The 16,025-nt window shown below is 35.2% G+C and overlaps 1 protein-coding gene across 7 annotated transcripts in view; it reads left to right on the top strand.

The window, feature by feature from the left end:
* Positions 1-16,025, top strand: part of ZNF385D (zinc finger protein 385D) — a 776,796-nt gene that overhangs the window by 583,190 nt on the left and 177,581 nt on the right. The window contains exon 2 of one of the 7 annotated variants that reach the window (XM_055286031.2): positions 8,184-8,252. The exons of the other annotated variants lie outside the window; for them this stretch is intronic. The gene's annotated coding sequence lies outside the window, so the exon portion shown is untranslated. The remainder of the gene's footprint in view (positions 1-8,183; positions 8,253-16,025) is intronic. 7 annotated transcript variants of the gene reach the window in all.

Consider the following 16,025-nt stretch of genomic DNA (forward strand, 5'->3'; position numbering starts at 1 on the left):
GGACAAAATGAAACACTATTTACAAGGACAGAATAAAATACCACTCTCATTTAATCTCCCATCACTCCCATCACCTTTACATCAACTAGCTAAATATCTATAGATTTAAAATTGATTACTACTTGTACTTTTTTGTTATACTTTCATAATTTTAATGTATATAAAGGCATATAAATGTATATTTTTAAAACATGTAATCATATTAGACATATTGTTCTGCACTTTGCAGTTGTCACTTGTTTGAAGTTTTTATATATTATCTTATAGAGAAGTAGCTCATTACTTTTTTACAAATAAAATATTAACTGTATAGATGTAACATAATTTATGTAACCATTATCTATAGATGGATACTTCTTTTACCAGTTTTGTACTCTTACAAAAACTATTAAGACATCATTAATGTACCTAAGGATAGAAGAATATGTTACCAGAAGCAGAATTGCTGGGTCTGAAGGGACACACTTTTAACCTCCAAAGACATTGCCAAATTCCCTTCCTCCAGTACAGAACAGAACTGTAGCACTAATTTGCATATCTTCCAGCATTATATAAGGAGAGCTGTTGCCTCACCTTCTTAGCAACACTAGATATTAATCAACCTTCTAATAGCCTAGTTAAATCACATGCCTCTTTAAGAGAGGCCATTTATTATGCATCTTCTTGTCTCCTATATGGCTTGGTACGTATACAGTGTTCAGTATTTTAATTTCATTTTAATTTGGTAAATAAACTGATGAAATTTAAGCTGGACTCTGAATGATAGTAAGTTTGGGGTAGTTATAAAGGTGAGCGTTCCTGATATGAACAGAGGCATAAAAGAAGCAAGAAGGGGGTATGACTGGGTTTTGTTTAAACAGTAAACAGATCTTTTTATCTGGAGGTTTAGGAGTAGTGGATGAGAAGGTTTTTAAAGTAGCTTATAATTTCATTTTAGTGGCTCCTGCACGTGGGCCGAGTTCTATTTGTGCTTTAGAACATGCAAAATGCAGGGAAACAAGAGACCTAAATTCTACTCTTGGTTTTGCCACTAACCCCGCGCTGGTACCTGGGTCTCCATCACTGCATTTCCTGTAAAATGAGAGTTCCATGTGCCCATTCATTTATTATTTTCATCAATATTTGCACACTGGCCAAAATGTGCTAGATTGTCCAAAACTAGCTTTGGGTAGAACAATGGAAAAGATAGTTGCGTTCTCATATGGTTTGGCTGTGTCCCCACCCAAATCTCACCTTGAATTATAATAATCCCCAGGTGTCAAGGGTGGGACCACATGGAGATAATTGAATCATGGGGGCAGTTTCTCCCATACTGTTCTCCTGGTAGTGAATAAGTCCCAGGAGAGCTGATGGTTTTGTAAATGGGAATTCCCCTGCATAAGCTCTCTTGCCTGCAGCCATTAAGACCTGCCTTTGCTCCCTCTTCACCTTCCGCCATGATTGTAAGGCCTCCTCAGCCATGTGGAACTGTAGGTCAATTACACCTTTTTCTTTATAAATTACCCAGTCTTGGGTATTTCTTCATAGCAGTATGAGAATGGACTAATACATGTGCTTTATTCTCTCTGAACATAAAATATGGAGAGTAAAGACCAAATGACGGGATGATGACAAGTTGGGGTAAGTGCTCCAACTGGAGACATGTAGGGAAGTCTGAGTACTATTAATTGGAGCACCTCACCACCAAGGTATGAACTGATCTGCTCAAGCTTCCAGGGGGCCGGACTGCTAAAATCATCTCAACAGGTGACGATGTCTTTAGAATCACTAACGAAAAAGTTACCTGCATGGCACAGAGCAGGGCATCTTTGGGTGTTTGTGAGCAAGAGAAGTGTGGTGATCATTTATCAAATAATGGTAAAATTTTACAAATAATTAGCACTAAAATTTGCTCTCCTTAGATGATTTCACTTCTAGCAACCTTATAAAAGTGAAGAAGTTGCTCTGGTAGCTGTTTCTTTTTAGACTTTTATTAGCAAAGGGGGCCATATGCTTAACGGTCCAGTGCCTCATCCCCAGGGATTTTCTCCATCTTGGGACAGCAGCCTACAATTTTGTGTTACTTTACTTTTTACTCCTGAGGTTTCCTTGTAACACTTTGTGCTAATCAATTGGACGTGTTCATGCTAATGAATTTGCACAAATGGCCTCATTAGCTGGCGTTTTTATCTTTCTTGCGGTTTTGACTGTTTTACTTCATTCATGCAAATGAGTCAGCAGGAAGAATTCAGATCTGTCCTGGCCTGTGGTTTAACATCTGCTTTATAAAGGAAGTAAATCTTTTGAGGAACTGGTCACAGGTATGACTTTCTAAAAACAATTTGGTGACCCATCAAGTGGAGTATATGGATTCAACCTTGTTTTGTAAAATTGTGAAGTTTTAAATAATTTTTAATTGTTATTAAAGTGATTCACATGCATAGTGAAAAATTAAAACCTCCTTAAAAATAGAACATTATTTTTATTATGAATTATTCATTAGGAGTATTATTAAAATAGTAAGTGTTCCATAGGCTTCTACTACAACTTTCTATGCAAATCTGGTCAGGATATTTTTTTCTTGAATTTTCATTTATCAGAAAACAACTCTCTAGAATTAATCTTTAATTTCATTATCTTCTAATCTATTCATCCCTTTGACTTCTTTGAGAACGTTTCCCAAGTTTATCATCTTATCTTTAAAACCTGTTAATTTTTATGTATATACTCTCATATTCGTAATTTCTGAGCTTTTTTCTTTTGGATATTCATCAGCATCCTTTTCTATTTTTATGAGTACATTGTTATTTTTTTGTTGCCTGCACTACTCGTTTCCTGTGTGTGTGTGTTTTGTTTTTGTTTTGTTAGGTCTGTCTTGTATTTTGAAAGCTTCCTTCAAATATCTTACGATACAAGCTTTAAATTTGCATTCAAGACTAAATCATGAATAGGCCAATTTGCTGTTCTGCATGAGTAGTGGCAGCATCAGCAAGATGGAGTGATGATAAGGCTAAAAGCTGTTTTTTTTTTTTTTTAATTAAGACTAGTATTAATGAGTGTGGGTCTTGTTCTGGGGTTTTCAGATGTTACTGAGAGGCACTGTTTAACCTTTCTGGTGGCTGTAACACAAATTGCTCATCTCTTCAATGCTGTTCAATAAAACTATCAGTGATAATGGGAGTATTACAACAAAGGGGTCCTGATCCAGACTCCAAGAGAGGGTTCTTGGATCTTGTGCAAGAAAAAAATTCAGGGCAAGTTCATAAAGTGAAAGCAAGTTTTTATTAAGAAAGTAGAAGAATGAAAGAACAGCTACTCCATAGACAGAGCTGCCCTGAGGGCTGCTGGTTGACCATTTTTATGGTTATTTCTTTATTATGCTAAACAGGGGCTGGATTATTCATGCCTCCCCTATTTAGACCATATAGGGTAAATTCCTGACGTTGTCATGGCCTTTGTAAACTCTTATGGCACTGGTGGGAGTGTAGCAGTGAGGACAACCAGAGGTCATTCTCGTGGCCATCTTGGTTTTGGTTTTAGCCAGCTTCTTTACTGCAGTCTGTTTTATCAGCAAGGTCTTTATGACCTGTATCCTGTGCAGACCACCTATCTATCTCATCCTGCGATTGAGAATGCCTTAACCATCTGGGAATGCAGCCCAGTAGGTCTCAACATCATTTTACCCAGCTCATATTCAAGATGGAGTTGCTCTGGTTCACATGCCTACGACAGGAGTGTCCTCTGCCAGTACAGTCCAGTCTCCGTAGGTAGGTAGATAGGCAGGTAGGTAGACAGGTAGGGAGGGAGGGAGGGAGGAAGGAAGGGTCGCATATATTTATCAAAATACAAGTGCTTCTTGGAGATTTTTAAATCTTCAGACTATTCTACTATTTTCTTTCAACTAAAGTACCTTCTTATCAGCTTATTTATCCTACATATCCTAGTGCTTTTAAGGAAATAATAACCTCTCCAGGCATGATTTTCCTCATCTGTTAAACAGGAAGAATAACACCAAACTCCATGTTTATACTACAGATCACTATTACAGTCAGCAAAAGGATTGGCTTATGGCAGATTTTCAATAATAGTAGCTATTACCATTCACCTGGAGAAATTGTCTCCTATGCAAACTTTGGAAAAAGTGTTTTGGCAACTTACTTAGGAAAAATTTTGATTTTGAAAGTATAAAATGGAAATTCTTTATGTTTAATGTTTTTATTTCTTTATACCACACATAATTCATTCATTCAGTAGTATGTGTTCAGTATTTGGTATTTGCCAAACACTATGATTTATCCCTCAAAAGATCTTTCTGGAATCCTTTTTCAACTTTGTTATCCTCACATATACAAAAAATAGTGCAGCCAAATTGATCAAATGGCTTCCCCTCTGTTTGCTGAGAGTGGGCTGGATGTCAGTCTGTAACAAAGCTAGTCTGCAATGAGAAACAGCATTTGCATTTTGGTAACCTCCTGTAGAAAAGTTTATAGGTGATATCAGATTCACAAGTAAAAATAGGTGATTTGAAGTTTATTTCGAAGTCACTACTGTTTTAGTGGAAATCTCCAGCCATTTTTATAAATGCAACGTTGGAAGCAGTTTCAAACATGGCAGGGAGACCTAAAGACACCTAGTTGTTCCATTCAGCTCAGGCATGGAGATGATCCCAATGTAACATTTTTCTGATCATAAGGGAATAGTGAACTTCTCTGGAATCATTTAGAAATAATTGAGTAAATAAGATGTAATTTTGGTAATTACCTGAGAGGTCATGAGAATATATGTGGTGAAACTCACTGGGAGTTTTGTGTTAGAAATTAGCATTCACATATCAAGTCCTCAGATATTTATTTCCTTTATTTAAGTCACAGTACCTAATTTGTGGTTTAAAGTAAAAATAACTTCTTCAGACATAAATTTATGCTTGAAATCTTGAGTCATTTTTTCTCTCAGTATCCAAGTTGACAGATATTTTTTGAGACTCTAGTCTTTTGTCTGTTGGGCAGAAATCTCACTTCAGTTTCGAACAAAGATATTGCTTCACTGTCATTAAATTCACTTATACTCCAATAATATGGTTTACTCACATATGATGTTCCAGTTGGGAAGATGCTTTGTACTGCTTGACAGCAATTTTTCCTAAATTTTTTTAATGAACAAGTTTTAAAATGCTTCTATGTTTTCTAAAATTATTACTGTGGATTTTTCACTCATTAGGCTAAAAGCTACATTCATGTAATCTATGATCTACTGCTTATCCTTACCTTTTTGAAACACTATTTTAAATCTAGAACTCTGAAAATAAATCAGAAATGAGATATATGTGTATAATTTTACCCATGTATGTATTAAGCTAAGTATATCTTTGTAGATACCATCTTTCTTTGAAAATGATGAAAACATCAGCATTTATTCGCAGGACTGGTTTCTCTAATGGTTATCTCCTATGATAAATGATTCAGCCCCTTATGAATTATTACAAATGTGTTTGCTATAGGTATTCTATAAAGTAGTAGTTTCCTTTAAGGTAGGATGTAAATCAGTAAATATTAATTCCCCTTTAATACTTCTTTGTAATCTCAATCATCCTGCCAGATCATCTTTTGCTTTTCTAGATCATCTTTTGCTTTTCTATACCCATTAAGTGCTGCCTAGATCACTGCCATACAGAATAGATCCCTGTGTTTTTTCATTCTTCCCTATTTAGATACCTTTCCAGATGTAGGTTGGATTACACTTTCTAAAGACTGTCCATGATGCCATTTTCTACCCATTCAAAATTACACCCAAGATGTTTGGTGAGCTTATCTTAAAACTACCTTTTTAGGTTTATCACCCACTCCTACTTAATGTTCTAGATAAATCACAAAACCCCCATTTGGCTGAAAATGCTTTCTTGCCTCTTTATCTTTTACATTCCATTTATTTTCACGTGTAATTGCCCTGTTGTATGTGCCTCACGTCACTCCTCTAATTCTCAAGTCTGAGCTTTAAAACTATTTTCCATTTAAGTCTTCCTTCTTTACACCAGTCAAAATCACTCTCATTCTTTCTCCTTTATAAATCCCTATGCCATTTCATTTGTATGTTACCAATACTGAGTGTCCATTCATTACGTTTACAAGTTTTGTGGAAGTAGAGATCATGGCTCATTTTCTTTTGCATTCTTTTCTTTTTCTTTTTTTTGAATTAACAGTTTTTAACTAACATAAAAGTTGAAAATAGTTGCAGGAACATTGCTTATTCTATTTAATAAATACCAGTGTGGTATAAATTATAGGTCTTCGAGTCACATGACAATACTACTTGAAAATAATCCTATGAGTGTCCCCACCAAGGAAAAAATGAAGCAATTAATTAATTAGGTTGTAAATTATAATTAGCTGATTAAACCTTATATTAAAACATAGCTTCATTTTTAAAACAAACCCTATTTAGATAAAATGCCTTGGTTTTCGGTCAGTGGTCAGTATTTTTTTCGAATCTAAAAATATACTATTATAAATACCTTTTTAAATAATTTCATTATGATACCTTTTCTATCTTGCAACTTCTTCAAAGTGAATTAGCAGACAGATGCATTCTTAGGCTGAATTAGTTGTTTTCAGGCCTGAAAGTGAAGGGAGAAGCCAAGGAATGTCATAAAGACCTCCTTTCCTCTCCACCATTAACTTTGACCGTATTTCTTACCTATGAAGAGAAGAGAAAACATAGGTATGGCAGTTACCCAAATCCTCAGGAGCATGAAAGGAAATTAAAACTACTTGTGGCCAGCCGCATTGGTTCATGCCTGTAATCCCAATACTTTGGAAGGCTGGGGCAGGAGGATCACTTGAGGCCAGGAGTTTGAGACCAACCTGGGCAACACAGTAAGACCCCCAACTGTACAAAAAAAAAAAAAAAAAAAAAAAAGTCAAGCATGATGTTGCCTGTAGTCTTAGCTGTCCAGTAGGCTGAGGCAGGAGGATTGCTTGAGCCCACTGCAGTCCAGCCTGGGTGAGAGCAAGAGACAGTCTCTAAAAAAATAAATCAATAAAACTACTTGCACCCCTAGGCTTTCATTTCCTCATAACATTACCTCAAAAAATGAGAATATATTTGACAGATAAAGAATATGTCTCTTGCCTGTGTCATTCAGCTTGTAGACTATTTGAAAATGAGACTCAGAATCTCTGAAGAATAGTATGTTCTCTTATAAGTATCTTCAGCTCTGTGAACTGAATAGTGTGGTTTGTAACTTTCTAATCTTGGCTTTATTTATCCTTTTGTGTTATAAAATTACTGAAATGCTTGGCACTAATTGCTTCTGACTCAAATTAATCCTCTTCCCTCCTTGCCGCTGTGAAAACTGAAATTCAGAGTTGGCTGACAAACTTTGGATAACTTTCTTTCCTGTATCATCTTTCTTTTAGTTAAAAGGTGATGGACAAAGAGTTTCTATGAATTTCAGCAGCTAAATGTTCATTATGTTTCAGACAAAGCTGTTAAATTGCTAGTTCTTACCACCTGAAAAAATACCTTTGCACTGTGAAATTGTATTGATACTTGTGCTTCTAGATTAAAGAGACTTAAGTAAGCATTAGGTATTGTGTTTTTTTTTGTTTGTTTTAGAAAACCACATAGAAATGAAGGATTGGAGGCTGACATATGATATAGTTGGTATTCATGAAAGATCACTCTAGACCTTCATGACTATCTTCTTCACTTTGCCTTTCTTGGACTAGAAGTTGTATGTCTCAAAACAGTTTTAGTTTGCTTCACTAAGAGAGCTTTATCACTATTTCTGCTGTTCAAAAATCACTTGGACAAAATGTGATTCTGTTGAAAACAATGTATTCCATGATAGTAAGTGCTGCCCTTGGCTAGATCACATTGAACATAGAGTCCTGGGATAGAAGAGAAAAATTAAAAAATAGTAAACTAAGTATCAGTCCATTCCTATTTCTAGAGATGGTCTGGTATTCAACATTGTTCACGTAGTAGGTATACTGTTTTCCTACTATGTATATATTACATACATACATATTACATAAATATATATAATTATATATTACATACATTATATATTACATACATTATATATTACATATGCTACATAGATAAAGCATATATAATATATAATGGGATATAATACATATATATATAACGGAATATAATAATATATATAATGAGAATGGCAGTTATATTATGTTTCTGTCTCCCAGGTGTGCCAGAGTGAAGACCTATATGTGAATAGGGCTTGCTTGGAGGTTGAAGCAAAGAACTGAATAAAGGTGAAAAGTCTCCACTACAGGCATTTATAGGATCTTGAACAACAAAGAACCAAACTTATTCTTGTCCCTGGGAGAAATATTGGGTGGGATCTGATGGATATCTGATAAAACTCAGTAGCTCCCTGATTGATGTATGTGAGCACTGGTAAGCATGTTTTACAGGTTCCTTTTCCCAGTTTAAGTAAGTTCTATTGAGACAAATAATCTTTTTAAGCCTGGGCTGGAAAATGTCACAACTCGTTAATGCTGGTTATAAAAAGAGCATTTAATTAACTATTGGTTTTACCTGTGATAGCAAATGCGCAGTTTAATTTTGTACTTTACTTGATTGACTATATAATACATAGGTGTGTGTATATGTCCACGTGTTTTTATAATTATTGTGGGGTTCAATAGCTCATTACAAAGGGAAGTTATATCCCAGGTCATGGGTTTATGGGTCTTGGATCTTCTTTTTATGGGTCATGGCCAGCAGATATTAATAACATTATGAATAAACATAGGATTAAACTTTTTGGCACAAGGCAAGAGACAGGACATTTTACAATTTTTACAATTTAGGATTGGCTTGTATTTCACCCCAACACTTATTCATGTCAGACTGATCACCAAGCTTTAAATTCCCAGTGGCTATGTCATGTCTGCTTAAAGGGCCTTTAGTGGACACCATCAGTTATCTACTCAGGCCCCCACAATCCCGTTTGCAGTATCTGTGCACCCTTCTGGGCTTTGATGTACTTTTGTTTCCAACCCTTGTGGGATCATGCTGAAGCCATTCTCCACAGCCTGGGCCTGAAATCATTCCGTTGATTGGCATTTTCTCTATCCCTGTCCTGCTTCTCCTCAAGTGTACTAGTCTTTCCTAGGAGCATTTCATTAAAAACTACTTGCACGGTGCAATCTTTGTCTCAGAGTCGGCTTCTGGGGAGTCAGACCTAAGTGATGTTTTAAACTAAAATACAGAGACCCCATCTGTTAGCTAGCTCTACAACCATGGGAAGTCCAGAGAACAAATGGATACTGCAAAATAAGTGTGAATGATCTTGGCAGGTATGGTGTAAAGCATTATACAGAAACCCCTATGGTTTTAATTGATAAAAGAACAACTTTTAGAATTGCCTGAATGGACCAACTCCATCACGCAAAAGCCCTATCTATCTGCTAGAGTTGCTTCTTGCCTTTCATTCCCCGTGTTCTTGTGGGTCAGCAACTCCAGTGAAAAGCTGTGCATCTACGGTCTGCTGGTAGTTATACTGCCTTAACTGTTTCAGTATAACCACTCATTACTAGGTAAAGCTTTGCTCTGGGAAGCCAGGATTTAGACAGGAAGCAGCAGTGGAGTTGGGTCTTTGTGGTGGGATAAATCCATCAGAAAGCCTCTTGGCTCTGAGAAGTGCCCTGACACTTCTTTTGCCTCCCCAAGAACCTCTTTTTTCTTATTTTTCAACAGTTTCTTAGGGCTAGCTTATTTTTTTAACCTCTTTTTATTGCCATGGTTTCAGATTACATTTTCTTTCCTGTTGTTCACTGTAATTTTTTAAAAAGTCTATAATATATATCTATCTAGAAAATCCAGAAGGAAAATAAACCCTTTTCATGTTTTTAAAATGCATTGTGTGTACATATTGGCATGTGTGTGCTCACACATATGTTTGAGTAAGGTGGGATTATGTTCAGAAAGAAAGATTTACTACTAAACCTAAAGGCAAAAGATGGCAAAAGGCTTTTATTTACTTCTCTGCCCCTTCCGCAGCCTTCTCTTTTTAATCATGGAACTTTGTCCACAAAGGATAGAGTAAGAGCCATTTCCGTTTCAGAAATTGTTTGTAATGTTTTGGCCCTGAGTTGGATCTGGTTCAAGGGTAAAGACGGAAAGAAAAAAAGATTTGTCTAGGAAGTGAGGCAAAGGATTGGGAGGTAGAATAATTGCTAACGGCAGCCTTGAAGCTAGGAGAGGTAGGGAAGGATGGAGAAAACCCAGACCCTTGGCCATCACATCCAAGGTCCTTCCTTTAAAGATAGATAGCCAGAGTCCTCATTGTAAAACAAGAGGTGAGTTGAGTTGAGAGATCTCAAGCAGGACTAGTTGGGAGTGACCAGGAAAGAAAGATGAGCACAAGCATGACACACGGCAGCTGGGGAAAAGGCATTTGGTGACCTGAAGCTATTATTCCCGGGTGGCTATAGACGTGTGGAGGATACTCTGAGGTCACGCAAGGATCTGCCACACATGATGTCATTTCCAAGTCGGTCAGAAGCTTGCTGTGCAGGGCATATTTCGGCCCTTGCTGCCCTGCAGCAGGTGTAGGGAATAGAACATGTTAAAACAAGGGCCTGCTTGAGAGATCCAGCACCTTTTCATTTGTTTTGGATCAATGAATGGCTTTATGTTCTAGAATGCTTTTCCCTTGTGGAAGTTTTGTACTTTGACAGATTGTTTTCTACTTAGAAGAAAATGGAATAGGTTTCATTCTTGAAAGGTACCTGTTACTGGGATTCAAATTCCTAAAATAGTAGTTGCCATTTCCTTCTCATCTAAATGATCTGATTTGAGAATGGGAGTTTGAGCAAACCTAAGCTTTATTGCAGATAGATTTTTTTTGTTCTCTTTTTCAAAGAGCAGAAAATTACACATAATGCAATAATTGTTTTTTTGTTTTTTTTGTTTTTTTGCCATGAAGACAAAATTACTAAGGAGGAAAAGCTCTATGAGAAAATATAAATCCTATTGTAGAGAACACAATGAGAAGAGGGTAATGCGAGACACATCAATATACTGCCATCTGTAGCAATCATTAACTTGTTTCTCTTGCTGTTTGTTTATGATTCAAAAAGTAGTATCCTTTCACAAGAATACTAAATCACAATAGATAAATAAATCATCAGATTGGAATACAGATGGAATACTGAAGAACAGTATCATTCAAGTGATGAGAAGAGAAGAGGAGCCATATCTTATAAAAGATCTTACAGAAAAGCAGCAAGAATGTGGAAACCAGCAGGAAATCTACATAGGTGTTTGGTTTAGATAAGTCAAGAAAACAACTAATAATCATAACTCATAATTATGAAAAAACTATGCCAGAAACTATAGTAATTAAGTCCTTTGCAAATATAATCTCACTTAATCGCCATAGCATGCCTGTATGTCACGTTATTATCTCATTTCTAAATAATCAGGCTTAAAGAGGTTAACTAACATATCTCACTGCTAGTAACGGGAGTATTGGGTTTGAACAGCCAGTAAAGACGAACCGTAATAATATGAATAGCTAAGAAGTCAGATGTCTGGTTGATCTATGATGGAAAATTTTAAACAAAAATATGCTGGAAGTATAGTGGAGCAACTGAAACATGAAAGCCATTGGTATGAAAGACAAAGGTTCCTAGGCTAGATATTGGAGAAAGAATTACAACTGGAAAAAATTGTTCTGAATGAGACTAAAAACATTATATAGTGAGATTAAAAAAGCAAAAAAGCAGACTGTAACTCAAAGAAGCTTGTGGACAGAGTGAATGAGTTTAGGATTTCAGAAGCGGAGTGCTTCCTGGTAAATGGAGGTTCAGGGTGTGACCCTAAGCAGGTTAATACATACTAAATTTATTGCATGTGTGTTTTCTCTTTGTGAGGACAATGTAGCAAATATTTATGATACCTAGTAAATTAATTTATATTCATATTGGACTAAAGTATTGACTTTTAAAACTGAACATTAATTATTATAGTAATTAATCATTATAATCGACTCATTAAAGGTAAATCTTGGTGAATAATGATTTTGGAAGTCTATTAAATTTCATTTTCACTTTGTTCTATTTTGCTAACCATTCACTGATGTTCCCCTCCTAGAGGGACAAACAGACTCATTTCCTTTTGGTTACGTAAAATATAATATTGTAAAATTATTTTATTGAGGGGACACTTGTGAAAAAATTTATCATATGGAATTTTTGTTGATTACAATTTAATTCCAAGAAAGTATGAGGAACCTCATGAAACTTTGTTTTGTTTTTTTGTTTTGAGATGTGGTCTGTCTCCCAGGCTGAGGTGCAGTGGCATGATATTGGCTCACTGCAGGTTGAACACTCCAGCTAAGTGATCCTCATACCTCAGGTTCCCAAGTAGCTGGGATTACAGGCACATGTCACCATGCCCAGCTAATTTTTAAAATTTTTTTTGTGGAGACAAGGTCTTGCTATTTTACCCAAGCGCGTCTCAAACTTCTGGGCTCAAGTGATCCTCCTGCCTTGGCCTTCAAAGTGCTGAGTGTATAGGAGTGAGAAGTTGCGTCTGGCCTGAAACATTTTTCATACTTATTTTCAGTTACCAAGTCCAGCATGTAATATAAAGATGCTGTATACCTATTTAATATTTTAATATACTTTCTAAAAAATATAATGGAAATGAGATTAATTTGAATATTTATGTTTTAGGTTTTCTCATTGATTAGGTAGCGTTAGACAGCTATTATAGGTATTTAGGGGTTTAATACTACATCCTCTGCTCATCTCCCACCAACAAATGAAAGGAATTAAAAAAGAAAGAACACTCACTGCCTCCACTTGGTTAATTTTGACTATACTAAACGATTGGTTATCTGGGCCATTTTTCAGGATGAAAATTCAACAGATTAAAAACAATGTAATTCATTTTTTATGGTGTAATTTTCAAAAGTTCATTATAAAGTTATATTATTCTATAAATTCTCATTTTGCTTTTTTCAATAAAATATTTGACGTATACAAATATACATAGTATATATGTAAATTATAAAAGCATAATATAATATAAACAACATGTACCTCGTACCTAACTTAAAAAATTAAACATTATCTTTCACTTTTAAAATAATTTGTGCTTCTCCCTGCTGGTCATATCCCCTTGCCTCTCTCTCTGTCAGAGGCAATCACAATAAAAAACGTTTTATTATGAAATATCATAGCATATACATATACATAGTAACCTCCCATTACTTATTTTTCCACTCCCTATTATGTGTCTGAGATCATCCATGTTGACACATTTAGCTGCATTCTTTTCTTATTGTGCTGTGTAGCTAATCTGCTGTATGAACAGACCATAGGGTACAGGTCTATTCTACTGTAGATGGATATCTAGAGCCATGCTTTTGCTGTTACAAAGACTGCTGTTAATAATGCTGTTGCACATGCCTACCTGTCCACAGCTGCATGAGTCTTTACAGTCTATTACCTAGAAAAGAAATGGCTGGGTCTTATAGTACTAGAATCATAACTTCAGTAGAAGTTACCAAAAAGTGCTACTAATTTTTACTCCCACCTAGATGTATAATAGTTCTTTTTGTTCTACATCTTCATCAGTGGTTGCTACTGTTATACATTTTTTTAAATGTATGTAAATCTTTCAGATGAAAAGTAGAATCCAAAAGTAATTTTGATTTTTTTCACTAAATATCCTAGATACTAAGAATTTTATGTTGATTGGTATAAATGTTTCCTTTTCTGTGAAATATCCATTTTCTCTTAGAATATGATTTTCTTACTGAATTGTTGGAGTTCTTTATATTTGAAGGATATTAATCCTTTGTCATATTTGTAACTTGTCTTTTTGTTCTTTTTACAGTGACACTGGATGAACAAATGTCCTTAGTTTCAAAGCTGTTACAAGCTTTTGTCTTATGTAAAAAATATTTTCCTACAGTAAGGCCATTAAAATATTTTTCTTTATTCTTATAAGGTAAAATTTTGCTTTTCACATTTAGGTCTATGATCTACTGGAAATTTTTGTATAGGGTACAAAATTCATTTATTTTTAAGAGTAAACAAACAGTTGTCCCAGCTCATTCATTGATTTGTCTTTTCTGTCTCCACTGAATGACAGTGACTTATCTTCCTCAGGTAAACTCCGACTGCAGGGTCTTTGCACTTGCTTTGGCCTTTGCCTGAAATGCTCTTCCCTCAGGCAGTGACATGCTCCCTTCTGTACTTCCTTCAGCCTTTTTCACTAAAGTCATTTTTTTCAGTGAGGCCACATATGGCCATTTATATCTAAAACTCAATAGTTTTCCAAACTTTTGCAATACCACATCCCTTACTTTTTCCAGTGCTCTTGTGACTATTTGAATTTGTGTATAGTTGTCTTATTTATCTTATTGTGTCTCTCTCCCACTAAAACATAAACACAATAAGGAAAATGATTTTTGTTGGTTTTATTTACTGCTGGAACCCCAAAACCTAGAAAAATGCCTACCACATAAGTGCTCAGTAATACTAATTGAGTGAGTGGGTGTACGAGCATATTACATTTGAAAATGGATCTGCTTGTGGGCTTCAGATCTGTTGGAGTGGCCTATTTCTTTTTCTCAGGGTGAGTGCCAGTACCTTAATCCATAGCTATAAAATAAGGCTTGATGTCTAGAGGTCACGGCCTCTACATGTTCTCATTCTTTAAGGGTGGTTTATCTATTCTTGATAACTTCCTCTCCTATGTAAATTTTAGAATTATGCTATCGAGTCTTATGAAAAATCATATTATACTTTATTCACATGGCATTTATTCTGTAGTTAAATTTTAAGAAAACAGACTTTTAAAAATTATTTTTAGTGTTTCTATCCACAAATATGTCTTCGTTTTTTCTTTAATGTCTTTATATATATTGTATATGTTATCTCTATAAGGTTATATACTGTTTGATAAATGCTTATTATTCTTACAGACACAGTTAAGTTTTTCATACATTCTTCTATTAAATTAGGAGGTCTTTACACATTAACATTATGCATTCTAAAAATTAAATCATAAAATATGAATTTGTAAATAAAGGTAAATTTTTGAAAGAAGCTAGTAATTGTAATTAATCAGAAATTTTCCATTTAGCTATGAGATGAAAGTCTTAAAAGTTGAACCTAATAAAACTACTGAGAAAGCTTGAGGAAAACAACTTTGCTCTTAACTTGTAACTTTTCTCCCACTATAAAGCCTTATTATGACCCATCCCCAACAACATTCATTATTTCCTCCCTTGTGTTTCTAATTATGATTCTGTTTTATAGCAAATATCATAATATCGTGTTCTGTGGTATTTATCTCTACATACATTTGTCATCCCCACTAGACTGCACACTCATAGAGACCAGGAACTTTATCTTGTCTTTTTATCCTCAGGCTTAGTCACAGTGCCTGCCATGGACTACATGCTTATAATGTAGTCATTATAAACTGATGGGCACTAAAATTGGGCATCCAAAGGAGATAATAGAACCTACCTTTTTAAAAGCCTTCAAAAATTGCACAGAAATTGGCCTGTCTGATAATCTCTTTTTTTCTAAGTCCTCTTTCCCTTTAGATATGTGTCCCATTCTCTCCTATTTCTCCTCCTACTCTCACCTCTTCAGGCTCCTTTGTTGGATCTCTTTTCTCTGTCATCCCTGAAAACATCAGTGCTTTCCCAGGAATCTCATTGTAGCCCTGTTTCTTCTAACGTTACTCAAAGTCTGTTAGAGATCATTTACTCTTATGTCTTCAGTTATACCAGTAATTCTTAAATGTATAACCTCAACACTGAACACATTTTAAAACTCCTGAACCTTATTTTAAATTTTTTACATATCTACTACATATCTCATAAACCTGCTAAAAGCATATAAAATTTAATGTTCCTAATACGAACTAATTCCCTTGTCTACACATCCTTCTAAAATTTGCCATTCTCCCTTTATTCATATGATGGTCTGTGTTGTCACTATTCATTCAGTTACCCAAATGAGAAGAACGAGCCTTTCTGGGGCCTTATT

This window comes from Symphalangus syndactylus, chromosome 1 (genome assembly GCF_028878055.3).
Source record: "Symphalangus syndactylus isolate Jambi chromosome 1, NHGRI_mSymSyn1-v2.1_pri, whole genome shotgun sequence".
NCBI lineage: Eukaryota > Metazoa > Chordata > Mammalia > Primates > Hylobatidae > Symphalangus > Symphalangus syndactylus.